Genomic DNA, 19,221 nt, shown 5'->3' on the forward strand with positions numbered 1-19,221 from the left:
TATAAGTCCTTAACTCTAATTGCACGGGACAGTGTCTGGCCTTGAGAAGTGGTATCTGCCTTCTATAGAAACGTTCTGGTCTGCTAACGGTGTAATAATATTAGAAGGTAATTTTTTAAAAAAAGGTAAAATCATGACTTTCATACAGATGTAAAATGAGCATGTGCTGAAGATTTTACTTAACTCATTATTAATGAGGGGATCAGTAAGAGGTGACAACCAGCTCAAAGGATAGACACAGACTTGGCATATTGACGCGAACGTGCAAATAAAGGTAAAACTGGCTTCTTCCACACAGTGAAGGGGAGAATTAATTGAACCTACAAAAGGAATAATTTGCATACCTATAGAAAAATTATTTTGCTTTGCTATTTATGACTTACAGACTTGTAAAATGGCTTAAGAGCAAAGAAAGGCCCAGAACCCTAATAGAATGAGAATCAGAATCAGAGTGTTCAGCAAACACTTACCCTCTGTTTGAGACAGTGTTAGGTAGAATCTAGGGGAGGAAGGAAACAAAAGAATTCTCATATTCACATCTAGGGTTTCCAGGCGGGAATCCCCGCCCATTCTCAGGATTTTTTGTTTTTCCGTTCCCAAATCCTGAGAAAAGTTGGTCGGGAAATTGGGAAAATCGACTTCTTGAACCCAGTAATACCCACAATGGGAAATAAACATACTACTCACAATGTATCTCTTAGACCTTTTTCCTATTTATTGCTAGGGTTTCTGGGTGAAAATTCCCGCCTGTTTTCAGGAATTCTTTTCGCTTTACCGTTCCCAATTCCAGAGAAAAGTTGGTCAGGAAATCGGGAAAATCGGCCCCTTGAACCCAGGTGGTTGGTAGTATCGGCCATCACTTTGAGGAAACGATTCATTGTGGAGAATAGAAAATAGTTTATATCTCGGGATTCGGGAACGGGGAAAGCGAAAAAAATTCCTGAGAACAGGCGGGGATTCCAGCCAGGAGACTATTCACACATGTCTGCCCTCAAGGAGTTCCGTCTATTATCCACCATAATATTAATAAACTTTGATCGGTTTACCTCTGTATACACCCCCTCTTTGATCCTCACTGCAACTCCATGAAGGGCAGAGGGTCAGAGATGTTAAGAACCTTGCTGATAGTCACCAGCTGGTGTAATGTAGTCATATTTGAATCCAGTTCTGCTACCTCTATAGGCTGGCCCTTAGATAATAATATAAACCGCGTCCCTGAGACCCCGGTTGTCTTTCTTCGTTCTAAGCAAGCCAAGAATAAGAGCTGGATGGGTTTTTCAGCGAACTTCAAATCCACCTCCCTCCAGTTTAGAACCTAATTCTAACCCTCATTCACGAGAAACACCCACCCAACAACTGCAAAAAAAAAGTTATGTTTGTGTGAAAACAAAAGCAGCCCTCACATCTGTGCTGCAGAGCCTTGAGTGCCAGTGGAGCAAGCACCTTCATCACCAAGCCCAGGAGGATGTCTTTATCCAGCAAGGGCCCCCATCAGGGTTAACTGGAGCCCTTGCAGATCAAGGTTGCCTCTCTGCATTTCCTGTTATCAACTGTGGCTGTGCAGTTGTCCCGGACAGTTACTACACTAACCAGAAACCCTCACTTCTCACTTCTTCCTCCAAGGTAACAGTCTAAGGCACAGAAATTCCCATTCTGAGTCAGCAGATCTTGGATCTAATTTTGCAGACTCTCATGGGGATTAGGATGCCCAGATGGGCTGGTTCAGAAGAAGGATTTATTACAAGAATGCCAAGAATTTCTCATACTTGGCAGTAGGACATTCCTCAGTAAGTCAGGTGGGACAGTTGACAAGGAACAGCCAAACCCACAGGGATTCTTGCAGCTCAGAACCAGTGGGTTACCTAATATTTTGAATTTGCAATAAAAACGACACACATATAATACTTTCTTGTTGTGGTAGAGTCACAAAGGCAGAAAGCAGATAGAGGAAAACAAGAAACTCCTCCCCATCACTAACTCCCCCTACCCAGCAATTCCAGCTCAGTCCCCTCAACTTGGTGGATGCTTCAGTTCCTTGTCTGTGCATTCCCTATCTATCTAATATATATTCAGACACAAACATGTGTACATGGGATTGAATAATAGACATTTTGGGGCTTTGCTTGCACACTCATGTTTATCTCAGTCATAACATCAAATCTGGAAGATCATTCTATTAGTACACATAAATCTAACTTATTCCTTTGAAAAGTTGCAAAATATCTCATGAATGATGGACCATTATTTGTCAGACAATCCATTACTGATGGATATGTAGTTTGTTTCTTTTTTCATCCCAGATATAAATCATGCTTCAATGAACATCCTTTTGCATGTATCTTTAGGTACGTATTACATATTCATGGATTTCTGAAAGGCTAGATTCCTGGAAAAGAAATCTTTGAGTCAGAGGGCCTTTTACATTTTGCTAGATATGTCCCAAACTGCTACTAAGCCGCAACACAGGGCCTGGCCCTGAGAACCCTACTCCAAGGGCCCCGGATTAATCCAATTCTGTGTTGGATCCCATTCTGTGTGCCACAGGGGGCGCTATTTACATAAAGTACTTCTCTAGAGGCGAGACCTGAAGTTGTAGATCTAGCAGCCTTGTGCATTCTCCAACACTGGATATCTATCTTTTAAACTTTGGACAATTTGATGATGAAAAATGTTACCTTGTTGCTTTCATTTACTTGCAATTTATTATGAGTGAAGTTGAGCTTTATTTGCGTATTCAAATACTTTTTTTCTTTCCCCCTTGTCTTTACATATTCTGATTATTAAGTCAGTGTCTGTTATGTATTTATATATTGGCAACGTTTTCTTCCATTCTACCATTGTCTTCAACTTTCTTTAGGGTGTCTTTCATCATACAGAAGTTTTAGATATTTAAATAGGTAGCCAAATCTCTCAATATTTTCTTTTATAGCTTCTAGGTTTTACAACTTGTTTATGATTCCTCACATCAAGACCATAAAAATATATTTCAATATTTTCTTCAAATAGTTTAAAGATTTTTTTAAAAAAAGGCATAATCTTTAATCCATCTAGAATTTTTATGTGGTTGCAAGGACAGATTCAAACTTAAATGTTCTTCCCAAATGGACATCTAAATATCCTAATGCTCTTCACTGCATAGTTCCTCCTTTAGCCACTAATTTGAATGTAAAATAAATTGTTGGTTAGCATTCACTCCCCAGTGGAGTTCCAGAAAATCTCTGGCCATCATTTCCATTTTAAGGTCAAAGAAACAAAAATGAAAACTTATAATTTCAGTAAATACTAAAACTATTATTTGATTAAATTAAATAGCCATCCCAGACTTAAAAACAACCACAAACTCTAAGAGGTAGAAATAAAGGAAATAAAGGGGCATTTTCTTAACAAGCTAACTACTTTTATCTAAACAAGTATTTTACACATTTATACTGGAAAAAGGACAGAGGCGTTCTTTATTAAGCCAGGAATGAGGTAAAGACACCACCATCACCACTACTCATTACCTACGGTCTGGTCAAGGCAATGAAGCACAAATGAAAAGAAGAGGTATCATGAAAGAGACAAAATACTGCAGACAGAGGAAGGTTCAATTGCTTCCTTAGAAAACCCAGTAGAACTAGAAGAACTACTTGAATTAATACTCCATAAACTGGGTGAATTTAAGGTGTGTTTAGAAATCAATTTATTTCTTTACACCAACAGAAATCAGCGTAAACACGTAAAGGAAAACTTCTGGGCATGAGGATAGTAAGGACTCAGTTAACTAATGCCCTCCTTCCAACATTCTCTAGAAATGACCAATGGAACTAAAAATAGGGGAAACTGGCATCAGGGCCAGGAAATAGGAAAATATGCCACCCACATGCCAGACCTCGAAGCAGGTTGGTGGCCAGCTGGAACTAATAGCAATAAGTATAATTATGTATCATTACTCTATTATTTGCTAAACTTCTTTGAACCTAGTATTGTGCTAAGGCTATACCTGTGATATCTCGTGTAATGTAATCCTTGCACCAATAAACTTTTAAGTTTAGGTATCCTTAGCTCTATTTTTCAAATACGATATACAGTGGTACCTCAGTTTTCAAACATAATCCGTTCTGGAAGACCATTCGAGTTCTGAAACCGAGGCACGGTTTCCCCATAGAAAGTAATGCAAAATGGATTAATCCGTTCCAGACCTTTAAAGTCAACCCCTAAAACTGCAAATATAGCGTGAATTTTACTATCTAATGATACCATAGATCCATAAAATTTACGGCATTCGCAAACCGAAATGTTCGTCAATGGAGACGTTTGAAAACTGAGGTACCACTGCACACGTATTTGATCAAGGTCAAAGGGTGGCAGATTCCAGATTGGAAGCAGCTAGATCTTGTTCTAAAATCCATGCTGTTAAGCATTTTCAGGCCTCTTGACTCTCAGGCACCCGGGAAGTAGCTAGGTAGTGAGGGAATCTGGAGGGAGGTGGAGGTGAAAAAAGGACAAATGGATTATTTGTGGGCTCAAAGTGGCAAATTCTTAGCAGTTAGAAGGAGCCCACCCATAACCGCCTGCAGAAATTAAGTGACGTAATGTGCACAGCTTCCCTTTTATTTAATGTTCCTGTCACCCTGGCAGGTCGCATTAAGACCCACAGTCAACATAGTGTGAGGCTTGGATAAATTAGGAGGTGCCTATGTAGAAATGTGGGGATTTGCTCCTAGGGTGCCCGTGCTTCCAGAGGCAATGCTGCACGATGCCCACCCACCTCCCAGCCTGGTTGTGCTGAAAGGGCAAATGGTGGGGAGTCTGGCTGGGGGCCAGGGAAACAGGAAGTAGGAGCTGGCCATGTCTCTGGGGGTGGAGGTGGGGGGAGCTCCATTGAAAGGGTCTTGGTGGCTGGGAGGCTGGGAGCTGCACAAAGACTCCTTGTCTTCTTGTCTTGGCATAGGCAAGACCAGGTCCAGGAGAGCCCTTAGCACTGCGTGGGCCAGGCCACCCCGTCTCCACATAGATGGAGGGGCTACGAGTCCAGGGCCACACAAGTTATGGTCAGAGAAAGCAAACCAGTGGATATGTGTATAAATGTCTCTGTTGGGGGATGGGAAGAGGGAGGACTTGACAAGTTGAGATTTAAGAAGTTTTCTGTTTTTTAAAAAAATCTCCCCCCTTTTTTGCATGCAGTGCCAAGTCCTCCCAGGTAAGGAAGCTGTAGGAAGGTGGGAAAATCTGCTGGGTACAGGGAGAAGTGTAGTGTGGGAGGATGGTAGGGGTTTATTATTAACAATTTTGCTATCAAAAATTATAGTCCTAATAGCCAACATTCATTGATTCTGATTTTGTGTCATGCACTATTCAAAGTTCCATGTGCTTTGTTTCTCAATTAATCTTGGCTATTGCTGTATGGGGTGGGTTCTGCAGTTATCCCAGAGCTTAGCAATAGCAGCTTCCCGGTGTTTTTTGAAGAGATGAATCCACATTTAAGGTGGAGGAAACTGGCCTAATGGGGTCTAGCAAGGCAGCCTGCCTGCTCGGCTTTGAGGTATTTTTGCGCAGATTCACATTGCTTATTGTTGATTCAATTAATCATAAGCGGTTGACATTTCCTGAGAATGCATTAATCCATGATTCTGGATCCTTGGTGGGTTTGGGGGTGGGTGGGTAGTGAGTCAGTTGGCATTTTCTGCAGCCCTTTGAGAACCTTGTCTGCAATGCTTTCTAGGGACATCTCATTTTCCTCCTTGAGGTTGGAGTTGGGGTAAAATGTAAACTGTCAGAGGACAGGCTTGGCTGACTGCTCAAAGCATTTCAGTTAAAATCCCTCGTGAGGGGAGGCTCAAGTCCTGAGTTTATCCACTGGCTGTGTGGCCTTAGGCAGGTCACCTCCTCTCTCTGAGCTTCAATTTCCTCACCAGCAAAGAAGGGCAACGATAACACCTACCTAAGCGGAAAATGTGAATTCCCTTGCCTGCCTCTGACCTGCTTTTCCAAGTTTTTCCAAGCCTGTCACTGTATTTTCCTTGCCTTATTTATTTGCAGGTTGGGAGTTTCCTGAGGGTAGAAAGGGTGTGAGCAATGCCTGCCAGGCCTACAGAGGCCCTGGGGGGTGGGATGGGGTGGGGGGCCGTTCAAGGTTTTCAAGGAGTCAGGAAAGTCAACTGCTGACCAAGTAAGAGCCAGCAGCTGACTCTGCTTCCTGAAGGTGCAGGAGGATCACAGCCTTTGCTTCTTAATCTCTTTTGGATCATGGACCCCTTGTAGTATTTGATACAAGCAGGGGACCTGTGCCGTGAGTACACATACTCGCACATATGCAGATGCAATTTTGCATACAATTTCCAAGAGCTAATCCATAATCTCAGTGGATGAGACACCATGTAAAAAGCCCCAATTCACATTCTGGAGGGTAAGCTACCATGTAGAGTCTCAAGTCGTTCTTGCCCTTCCAAACACGGTGCTGATCACGGGTTCGTAAGTGAGCCCACCTGAGACCAGCAAAGACCAACAGATAAACCACCCAGCTGAGCCCAGCCCAAATTGACAATGTGCAGAATCATGAGCTAAATAACGGCTGTTGTTTAAAACCATTAAGTTTGGGGATGGTTTCTTGTATGACAAGAGCTAACTGATACAATCTCTATGAAGAAAACTTGGAAATGCTATTGGGGGACACAAAAGAAAATTTAAACAAATAGAACGACGCAGCGTGTTCTTGGACAGGACGAATCAAGATGATGGAAATGTTGATTTTCCCTAAATCATTCTATAAATTAAATAATCTACACACAAAATGCAAGTGGGATGTTTTTATGACCAGACGAGCTGATTCTCAAGTTCGTATAGAAAAATAGTCAAGAAGAACCATGAAAAATATCCAAAAGAGAGGAAGAGGAACTATCTGTCTGTTGGGCCTCTTTGAATTCCAGACAGTATCAAATTTTTACTGACCCATCGATGGATCCCAGGATAAGAACCTCTATTTTAGAACATTTAAATGATGAAGGTCGGGTTCTTCTTTCTACATTCTGCAAGACAATCCTCTCCCTTCCACCCCCGTGTCACAGGGATGATTCAGCTCCGCCCCATTCCTGGGCACACTCCAGTCCCAGGGGCCGCTTAATTTTCACCTTGATCCTGCTTAAAGCTTCCTGGTCTCTGACTTGTAGATCCTGAAGGCCAATGTCTATTTACCTACATGCTCCATGTAGTCCGGATGTAGCAGCTGACTTGCTTGGGGTTATCTTCTGGAAGTGACCATGCAAGAATGGCTTGGTTTTTTTATACCTAAAACTAAAAAAATAATAACACACACACACACACACAGAATGGCATGGTATCTGCTCAGTGGTAGGGCCTGGCCACTCCCACCTACAGAATCCCTCCAAGGTCACTGACATGACCTTGGATCATGCCTGTTAGCCACATCAACCCTGCCTCCCAACCAGAGAGCATGGTTGGCTCTGTGCTCCTGAGTTGGCCCTCTATCCTCCTCCTCCTCTTCCTCCTCCTCCCCTTGAATTAACTCCTTAGAGTGAGAAGTCAGCGAGCCTCACTGTGATCTGTTACAAGACCCGAGCTTCTGCTGCAGTTTCCCAGTGGCTTCAGAGGAGGCTGCTCTACCCAGTCCTTCTCAGACTCATGTTCAGATGGAAATGTATTTTCCTACTAGATGCCACTTCGAAGAGACATTTCAACTGCCTCCCTTGCTTGAAGTAGAAACGGAATAATTTCTATATAAAGAATTAGATGGTGGAGTCCATTTTAACCATGTATTTCACAGAGTCATGTACTTCACTGTGAATATATTGATGCCAGGGAATGATTTATACTATGGTTACACCTGCAATTTACAAGCAATAGGCCACAAACACATGTTACAACCAGACTTTGGAGTCACAGGGATCTAGGTTTTATTCCTGGTTCTCCCACATACTAACTCTAGTAGTTAACAAGCTACTTAATTTCATTAGGCCTCAGTTTTCTAACTGGAAAAATGGCATAGCAGCGCCTACCCCCTAGGGGTTAAAATGAGCATTAAGTGAAACAAATGCAAGCAAGGTTCTAAGCATAATGTCTGGCACATAGTGAGTGTTCAATTAATGTTTGCTCTTACTACTATTAACGTAGAGGCATTGCGTGGGATTCCTGCAGATTCAAATGAGGACATAATGGGATTACATTATGGTCTCTGGCCAACAGTGTGTTTTGCAATGGGCATGACAGGATGCCAGGACAATATTAGTGACACATTGAAAATTGAAATTTTATAATATATTTATTTTCAGTTTCCTAGGAAATACTCTGTAACACCCAGAACACAAGCCCAGCAAACTCCCTAGCTGCGCAGATGTTACAGCTTCATATATGTTAGAAACAGTCCTATTCTGTGTATATGTGCAACATATTACTGCTGCATCTTTAACCAATAGTAAGAAAACCTCTAGGTCTGCAGAGTGTTTGTGACATTTGTCCATTGCTAGGGATACAGTAACAAAGGCAGGCGCCAGTAACATGAACAGGATGTAGGGATTTAGCGCAGCTAACAATAATGGAAACTGCTCTCACTCTTATTGGGTCATTCTTGGATACTATTTGTAAAATATTTGGGAGGTGAGACATGCTGTTGAGAACATTGCTTTGGATGTTTTATCCAAACATTACTGACAAGAAGCTTGGTGAAATATCGAGGAGTCAGGGACCTAGGTCTGCCACCAAATTGGCTGTGTGACATTGGTGGCTACTTTGCTTTGTAGGTGCTCAATTTCTCCCAGTGTAAAATGAAGGGGTCTATCTGAAGATCTCTGCAGTCCCTTCCAGCATCCTCATTACACGTGGACACAAACATGATTTAATCTCATATCCTGTGTAGTTTAATGCAATTCTGGCTAAGTCCAGCAAAATTAAGATAGATTTTTGGAGGCATCCAAGATGAGCTTGGCTGCTTAGCCAGCCTGCATTATTCTTTTTCTGTTGTGCTCTGTTTTGTTCACAAACCTCGTAAGTTCCAGTTGGCTCTCACGCTGTCTTAGAGACAGATATTTTTTCCTTCTCCAAGGGAGCAACATGGAATGTGGGTAACTCAGCTCTTGTTAGCAAATTGTCACGAATTAAATGAAAATCAGATTAAATTACCAAACTCATTGTCCTCAGAGTCCCTCTCAAGATGCCAAAGTTTAGTCACAGTTGACATCTTGCAACTCGATTGGGTCTTTAAGTCAGATATATCACAACATTATTTAAATTAAAAATACATGCTCACAAAAGAACAATGTACATTTTGCAAGAATCTGTGCACAGCAAACACACTGGAATTGATGCCTGAGAGTGGGGGCAGGAGGAAAATGGGGATAAAATGAAATGAACAAATCAAGAGGGGAGTAGACACTGAAAAGATGAAATTTACCTAAGGTGATATTGAGACAGGTTAGTTAGCATGTTAGGTAGACAGAAAGGTCCCTGGTGGAATAAACAAAAAAACAGCCATTTCCTGAAACTCCAGGTCCTGGAATGTCTCCTTCACTCCAGGACAGGGACATGAGAATACGCCTTGAGGTTAATAAATAATCTCAAATCCCTTCTGGCAGGACAAAGGAGCAGATCTGATAGATAGGAATGGATTATTTCATTAATCCCTTCAGGATGAGCAAACAGGACAAACCTAACAGATGAATTTCATTAGAATGCTCCACCCCCCTTCCCTAAGCAGACAAGGGAAGGTATAAAAGTAAGATCTTTTGCGTTGGTCACTGGGCACCCCCATTCAGGAACCCTCCCGCTCTGGAGCTCTGACCCCTTGCTTTCAATAAACTGTCCTCTTTTTACAACTTTTTGCCTCTCCCTGGTCCGTGTGTCCATTCTTTGGCTTCACGAGACGATCCTGGCCCACACCCAGAAACTGTCGACAGATCCAACATCACCTACATCAATATAACCATTAGGTTGGTGCAAAAGTAATTGTGGTTTTTACCATTATTTTCAACCTTTTAAACTGCAATTACTTTTGCACCAATCTAATAGTAAGTAGTGGGTAAGAATTTGAATAGAGCTGCCACTCAAAAGCCAAGGACCCTATTCCATTACACTGCTGCATTTTGCTCTTAATGGAAACAAGACAATAACAACAAACGATGGAGATATGAATTTATCAATTCTCTCAGAGAGTAGCTTTGTTTTTACTTTTTCCTTGGAAAGTAAAGTACCTGCAAGATTCCCTCTTAGGAAGCTTTCTCTATCAGATCATATTTTGGGGGTAATTTCATTTTCCAGTTGCACAAAAGGTAAGGTAAATTAATTCAACTCAGGTTTTCTGAAACCGTTTCAGAGTAAATTATTCCAGCTCATGGAGATTTTAGAGGACTCTAGAGGGTTAGAAAGTGGAAAACGTTTCAAAATTTGTTTCTTAACCTGGTATACCATTCTCCCAGGGATGGGAACTGAAAACATTACATCAGGTGTTTTGTGAAAGAGCCTCTGCCTATTTTTGTCTAGAGAATCTACACTATCATGGCACCTATCATAGGAATTAACACCTAGGGAAAAAGGCAAAATAAGAACATTCCTAGGTATTTGCTTTAATTTGCAAAATTACACACAGAAAGGATAAACCAGAAATTAATGATATTTGTTATATAAAGGTAAATGAAAATAAGATAGAATTTTCCCTATTGCCTAAAGGGAAAAAGAGATCTTCCCCTCCCTTTTCTTTTCTTAGAGACTGTCCTTGAGAAATTGTATTTATGACTGTATAATTAATATAATAATATATGTATAATATGTCACCGATTATAATATAATTTTATTTATGAGTAAACTATATTTATGAGTACTTTCCCTGTCATTTACATACATCTAAGCGCTATATACATATAAAAGCTTAATAAGCTTCTTGACAACCTTACCACCCAAGGAATGTTTTTAAGGGCCTGGGAGCCATCGCTTTGAAATGTAAATATCAAGGAAGGCAGCACCCTGACTCCTTGTCACCTAGGGAGCTTAGCCTCGGTGCCTTGCTCCAAGCTGTAACTATCTGCTTGTCTTACAGACAGAAGTTGTGTCTTTCCTTAGGATATGAAGACAATTAATATAGATGGCACCACAATTACTAGGTGAATTTAGGAGAAAGCAGGAAAGCATATACAGCAAATGGTGCTGCCAAGTCCTCTTACATGAGGACTAGCTATCGTTTATCTTGAGCACATAGATGGAATGGATTGTATCTGCTGGGCCATACGGAAGGGTGAGAGTTCTGTCTTTGCAATCTCAGCAGCAGATTGCCTGACACACAGAGCAGTCTGATTTAGTGCTTATTCAATAATAAAACTGTTTTCTTTCTTTTCTACGTATGTGGAGAGGATTTTCTGGGTTGGCAAGGGACTTTAAAATATTAATAAATACAGTTATCTGTAGGGATGAATGTGAATGAGCTGAAAGGGACAGAGGAGGGAATAGACTTCTCTGAGTTACCTTTTTATATGGTTTTGCCTTTTGAACTTTGTCTTATACATTAAAGGACGTAAGGGAAAATTAACGAGGATGGGAAAAAAAGAAAGCCCTAAAATTGAATACAATTGAGCAAATGAAACTAAAACTTAACTAAATACCAATTAATAGCATACTCATAGGGAAAAAATATAACTCCTATGACATATATTGTAAGGATTAAAAGATCTATAAAGAAAGTCTGTTGTTCTCAGTAATATTGGCTGACAACGGTGCTATTCTGAAATGATTCTGTGTTGTAGGATTGAGTGATTAATTAAATACGTTGATGTTATTCTAACTATGGTTCTCACTGTGGGAGAAGAAGACACAGGAGAGGAAAAATCTCCTGTGGGAACAACAGGAATTCCAAGGTATCAGTATTAATTCATGATTAAAAAAACCCAAAAACCTACATCCTTAGCTCTGTCCACCACACAGCTCTAAAGCAATGACACCCTTGGCAGCAAGGAACACACCAGATCTTGGTTTCTAAATACTTTTTTCCAATAAAAGTAAGTCAAACTGTTTGGAGAAATGGCTGATTCTAGGGGTAGGGTACAAAAATTACATCTTGTTAAAAGTACTGAAAAACTGATGAGGGCATTTCAAAAGGATACAGGAACCACCTTGGAGGGGGTCCTCCCACTGGCCAAATTTGAGCATTGAAATAAATAATGATATACTTGTAAATGGTTTATAACATTGAATTTAAAAAAAGAATTCATAAGTTCATACTGATACCTCCAATATTAAACAAATAAATAAAAATAGGAGGTGGGGAAGGAAAAGCCTTCGTTGCAGAAGAATGCCAACTAATAAATGTGGAAGAAATGATAGAAATAGGAAAGTCACCAGTTTACAAACATGGTGAAGATTGGCTGAGGCAAGAAGAATCATTACTGGATGCTGTGGTGGGGAACATGTGGCCATGTTGCATTGAAATATCACCCCACAGATCCCTTATTAATTCAAAGGGATGGGAGACAGCTTTAAAATGGAGAAAACCGTAAACACGGGCTTAACCAAGTGATGAAGTTTAAGATCATCAATAATGGGACAAACATCATCGTATGTCTCTTGATGTGACACACTGAAAGGGACACAGCGTGACTGGGTACTACACTTACTAGAGTGTTTAAGTTCAGTCTGATCACCAAGAAGCAGACAAAATTGAGGGACATTCTGCAACATAACTAGCCTGGACTCTTCAAAAATGTCAGTCATTAAAGGCAAAAACAAAAGCAAAAAAAAAAAAGACAGAAAAAAAAGACAGAGGAATCCTTCCAGATTAGAGGAGACTCAAAAGACCCAATAACTATATGCTCTGGGTGATCCTGGACTCTCCCTCCCCACCTGCCATGAGATTCTTAAAGACAGCCGCAGCACAATGGGGGAACTTGAGATCTGAACTGTGAATACAATACTGTTCAGTTTCCCAAGTGTAATAGTATGTTGGGTTTATGTAACACAATGCCTATCTTCTCAGGAGATGCACACTGAAGGCGAAATGTCATGGTGTGCAAGTGCTCTCAAATGATTCAGGAGGGAATAAGAAAAAACATATATATGGAGAGAGAAAAAGAGAGTGGTAAAGCAAGTGTGGCAAAACGTTAACAACTGGTGAACCTAGGAGGTGACAGGTACATGGGTGCTCCCTAGAATCTTGTAACTTTCGTGAAGGTTTGAAGTTTTTCAAATAAAAACGATTATATATTCTATTTTTGTCCATTTGTGCTTGAGTCTTCAATTCATATTTACTTATCCCAATTGTTTTCTTAAATTCGTAAGGCAACTACTTCAACCTTTCTTATGCCCAGTTAACTTATCCTATTGCAACCCACCCCACCCCATATACCACCAAGGAAATTGTCTACAATGTAGATCATTTAAATTCAGGGTTGTTTTGATAACATTATCTCCTTTTATTTTTCATTTTTTTGATGCCTTTGCCCCACATCTCTTGCAGCATTGCCTGCCTTTTTATCCTTTTATTATGTGAGGACTTCTTCCAAAATTGTTTTTAATTTGGGTCTTTGTGTGGCAAACATTCTGATACAGGAGAGCCCCCTCACTACAGAAAATTTAAGTCTCCTTTTCCCTAGTTTCTTAGCTTCCTAGGCCCTGGTTTTAATCACTTTTTAAATCAGTTTATTGCTCCTAGCCTGAATCACAGAATGTCTCTCACTCCCTGCTTCAAATAACTATTAGAAGCCTGTGACTTAAGCTTGTTGCTTGTAATCATTGTAGCCCAGCATCCTCCCCAGGCCATTCCAGACCCAACTCCTGGGTAAATAACACCACCTGAACTGAAGCTAAATGGACTCTGAGTCCTGCTCCTCGGGCCAGCGCTTTTAATCTATAAACCAAAATCTATCACTCTTCATCTAGGGGCCATCGGGATAAAAGTGATGCCCCAACAAGGCTTCCAGTGCACCCTGACCAAGGAGGCTGTCACGCGGGGTGTCATGCGGGGTCTCTGGTCCCGCTCCCCACAAAAGAACACAGGATATGGGGAGGCCAAAAAGGAACACCCACGGAGCCATAGATAGGGGAGTCATACCATTATAATCTCGCTGGAGGCTGGGTTGGAGACAGGAAGCAGGATCCACACGATCTGCAGCCCGCTGCGCTAACTGCAATCCGCTCCTGCTAGCTCAGCCACCATCTTCTTGCTAGCACCCATTTTTTTTTTTACTAGCGTAGCCACAGCAGTTATATTAGTGGCCAATGGCTCACTGGTTACAGCTGACGGCCATCCAATCACAGTTGATGGCCATCTACTACCTAAGCCAAAACCTTTCCACATGAGTCCGAGAGCCTGGAAACTGCACTCCTGGCTCTGTCCCCACCCCTATAGGGTCTTGCCTCACAATCTATGCGACGAGCATCTTCTGCAAGGGGCCCTGTGCGAGGAGCCCTGTGCGAGGAGCCTGGAGGTGAATGCAATATCCAGGACACAGCCAGGATTTCTCAGGGCACCACCAGTCCTTCTGGGCACAGCCAGACTTCCTGGGCTTCTTAGGGTACCACCAGTCTCCCCAGGCACAGCCAGGCCCTCTCAGGGCACTGCCACTCTCTCTGGGCACAGCCAGACTTCCTGGGCTCAGCCAGGGTTTCTCAGGGTACCGTGCTGGAACAACAGCGACTCACAGTCAAGGTGCTTACATATTCTCGATGACGGCCTGTCAAGACACAAAAGCAAACAACCGCCAGTGTCACTATATGGTGGTATATTCCCAAGCAAACAGTCAAGCGGTCCAATAAATTAGGGATGGAAGGCAATTCCCCATAGTCCATAGTCATTCGCCAGGGCTGTCCTGGGGGTGAGGGACGACCTTGACCTCACCCTCATCTCCCACGGAGGACTCAGCAGCATTTCCTCCTGGGACTACAAGTCCTGCACCCGGGCTGCCTCAGCAAGAACTTCCCAGCCCCAGGGCCACAACTACCTTTGCTTTCTCTGGCCTATGCTGGTTGGAGAACCGTCCATGTCTTCCCACCCCTCCACGGGGGTCCAGCTCTCCGGCAGCTGCTTCTCTTGGTCTTCCTGAGACTGAGTGTTCATAGGCACAAACTGCTCCACTGCCCTTCAGAAAGCTTTGGCCAGCACCGTACCCTGCTCGCTGCACTATGTGTCACGTGGGGTGTCATGCGGGGTCTCTAGTGCCGCTCCCCACATAAGAACGCAGGACATGGTGAGGCCAAAAAGGAACACCCACGGAGCCATAGATAGGGGAGTCATACTGCTATATTCTCGCGGTCGGCTGGGTTGGAGGAGCCACACTATCCGCAACCTGCCGTCCATTTCTCTCTGCCAACCAAACTCACTTGCTAGCTGCAATCCGCCATGCTAACTACAATCTGCTCTTGCTGGCTAAGCCACCATCTTCTTGCTAGCCCTCATTTTTTTTTTACTAGCGTAGCCACAGCAGTTATATTAGTGGCCAATGGCTCACTGGTTACAGCTGATGGCCAACTAGCCACAGCTGATGGCCATCCCATCACAGTTGATGGCCATTTACTACCTGAGCCAGCATCTTTCCATGTGAGGCCAAGAGACTGGAAACTGCACTCCTGGCTCTGTCCCCACAGAGGCCAATGTGGTCTTCCCAGACGGATCTCAAGACCCCTTCCTCTCATCTAAGATCAGATAGGCCGAGAGTCCCATGAATCCCCGATAGGCAGGGGCACCGAGCACATTCAGCAGGAAGCAGATACAGAAGAATAGACCTCCTGTCCCTCAACTTCCCATAGAGATTTATGGGGATCACACCTCTCAGGGGAAAATGAAGCAGGCAGTTAGAGATAGGAATAGAGTCTCCAGACATTCCTGCACGTTCAACACGGCCCACAGAGAGCGACCTCCCAAAGACCTACCAAAACCTCCCCTCTATGCCCAAATTTTCCCCTTATCTACCATAATCATTAACCACTATGAGGACACCAGAAGGCACAAACTACCTAACTAGATTAGACCAGTCACTCACACATGAGCAGTGAAGGCTACAATGACCTTCATCTCACCTTAGCCTCATTATACCATCATTATAATATGCATATGACTAGAAGTTCATTAATATCATTATAACAGACTGAATTCTGGAAAGGAACGTGCACAGTCTAAAAAGATGAGGTAATAGCCTCTTGTCAATCACAGGCATTGATCAAGTGGCCCCACACCTAGGGAGGAGAAGTCCATTCTAGAAAGAAAGAAAATAAAAACTCCAAGTCCTCACCAGTCAGTGTCTCTTGAGCCACGCTTTTGCTCAGGTTCGGTCCTATCCCTTTGGAGTACACTTTCTTCTAATAATGACGGCCCTTGAGCATCCTCTTGTGCTCGGGCCTACTCCTATCTCTTTGGAGTGTACTTTCACTTCTAATAAACTGCTCTTTCACCACTGTATTTCTGTGTCTCGTTCAATTTTTTGCTCGAGACGCCAAGAACGTGGACATGGCACTGAGAAGGGCCCACTCTCCGGTAACCGTTGTGTGATATCCATCTCATTGTCATTCCTTTAGAGGTGATCTGCTCTTTCTCTTCGGAAGCTTTTAGAGTTTTCTCTTGTCCTTATTATTCTTAAATTTTATTGTTTAGGAATGGATTTTTCCTTATCTCATTTGTTTGGCTCTTTTTAAGCCGTTTCAAATAAGGTCATTTAAGGGAAATTTATTTCCATTATTTCTTCAAATATTTTTACTCCATTTACCTTTCTCTCCATCTGGAACTATTGCCCAGGTGTTGCATTTCTATATTAATCAATCACATTTTCAAGTTTTTCTTCCATATTTTATATTTTCCTACTGTGAGATTTCCTCAATCTTGTGTTCACAAATTCTTTCAACTCCATCCATTTAGTTCACTCGTTCTCTTTTCATTTATTAGATTCTTTATTTCAACTATTTTATTTTTCATGCCTGATATTTTCACTTAGTTTTAAAAAATGACTTCTTGTTCTTATTCCATATTGCTAATATTTTCTCTTATCAACTCTGTATCTCCTACTTAAGGAACATTTTTAGATTCCCAGCCTTCTGTTCCGACACTTGTCTTTCAGGTAATGTGTGTGGCTCAGCACATACTCGTCCTCGGCTGTCCAGTTATTTGGCTTGTGAGCTCATTTTTTCCTGGGGTATCAAACCAGCATGTCTGGTAATATGCAGTGGGGGAGGGCTGAGGCCAGGTGCAGTCTGTGTTGGAATCAGTGATTTAGAGATGAGAATCCAGGAACCACAGAACCCTTAATGAATCTGTTTGATGCCAATCCGCAGGTCACTCTTTTTTTTTTTATTAATTGGGGAATATTGGGGAACAGTTTGTTTCTCCAGGGCTCATCAGCTCCAAGTCAAGTCATTGTTTCTCAATCTAGTTGTGGAGGGCGCAGACCAGCTCCAAGTCCAGTTGCCATTTTCAGTCTTTAGTTGCAGCGGGTGCAGCCCACCATCCCATGTGGGAATTGAACCAGCAACCTTGTTGTTGAGAGCTTGCGCTCTAACCAACTGAGCGGTCCAGCTGCCTCCCACTGGTCACTCTTTTGCCTGAAGTTTCACTTTAAAACCTTTAGGAAGAAATAACAACATAATCTGAAATCCTGGTGATTTGGTCAGGACCATGGTGAAGTGAATGCCTGTGTCTAGTATTTTCATGAATTCCCCCCCCCCCCCTGTGGGGCTTTTGTGTTGCTGATATTGACAGGACACTGCCCTGGCCACTGTTGCCGCCCACTTCTATGCTCAAGGATCAGTGTCTAGATCAAAATCAGTATTTGAACAGTATCAGATTCTTTTTACTTTCAAAGACCTCAGTCCCAAACTTTTATTTTCAAGGAGGGAGGAGCAAGCCAGTTGGCTAATTTCATCAGCATTTTTAGTCCCACCACTGCTCTATATCAGTTGTTGTTTGCCTTGCATGCTGAGCTCCTAGTGAGGGTGTTTAGCCATTTTTCTTATTGACAAAAACATGTTGGCACATGTAGAAATCAACCCCAAGCCTCATGAAATCGGAACCGAACAGTTGGATTCCTAAATTTTCTCTAAAACTCAAAGGGGTCCGCAGACCAGCAACATTATCACCAGAGAGCCTGCTAGACATGCAGACTCTTTCACCCTCTCCACCGTCACCGAAACCTGCATTTTCACCAGATTTCATGTGATCCACCTGCGTGCTCAAGTCTGGGCAGCACAAGATGTGTTATCTGCAATTACCAACCTTCCCGTAAAACTCTTCTCCTGTTATAGTTTACAAAGTTGCCTTATCTAGATGATTTCATTTAAATTTACCATCCTGGTTTCATTCCAGCCACGATGTAAAATTATTCATACTCTTTCTAATGATGGAACTGAGGTCCAGGAAGGTAAGGAACTTGCCTAAAATCCTAGAGCCAGGTTAAACCCCCCACTTCGGTCTTAGTAGTGTAATACCTTCTGATTATCAAGAGTGTGCTGAATGCATCATTAGTATGCATGGTGACTTTAGGTAATCATATGCTTTATTCTCACACGTATTAGAGAAAACTATAATGAACTAGACCTGGCATTTCATAGCTATTCTTACTTAGGATGACTTTTTTTTTTTAAGTGAATTCAGGTGTAGTGTAGTTGTGACTAGTGTGGGGGTGGTCCCTACATACCTGAGTTTTGGGAATATTTCCCTACTTTATGTCATAGGTGCCATTCCTCTCATTTCTTGCTTGTCAAAATTTCAATTTTAGTGGCAATTTTTATTGAGTAATTTTTATTTTCAGGAACATCCTGTGCCACGTGTTGGTCAAAGGAAAAAGGAAGAATTATTTCATGAATATTTCCCTGAACAGTACTAGTATGCCAAAGATATTCCCTAATCCCACTTTATGACTTACTATAAACAGAAACGAAGCAATTGGTATTCTCAACCCTATTAAGAAAGTTTAGGAACCATCTTAAAATGTTTGTTGATAGAAATTGCCAATACAGTATTTTGAATAGGATTTTCAAGTGTCCACTGTGGAATCAGAGTATAGATTTCCGCTTTATAAAGAAAAATGTGAAATGACTCTCATTGTCCAACCTTAATGAAAAGAGAACCACAATTCCCAATTTGATGTGGACAAGGGACCCTGCAGAGAGAAGGGTCTCACAGATTTCAAATATTATTACTCAGCTGCCCCACTGGCATTTCTTTCCTTTATTGTCTGTGCTGATAAGATAGAGAAGGATAAATGATACTTACAACCCAGGCTGCTAGACTAAGGGCTTTCATTAATAAGGCTCCAGGAAGGGCTG

Source organism: Rhinolophus sinicus, linkage group LG07, assembly GCF_036562045.2.
Source record: "Rhinolophus sinicus isolate RSC01 linkage group LG07, ASM3656204v1, whole genome shotgun sequence".
NCBI classification, from domain to species: Eukaryota; Metazoa; Chordata; class Mammalia; order Chiroptera; family Rhinolophidae; genus Rhinolophus; species Rhinolophus sinicus.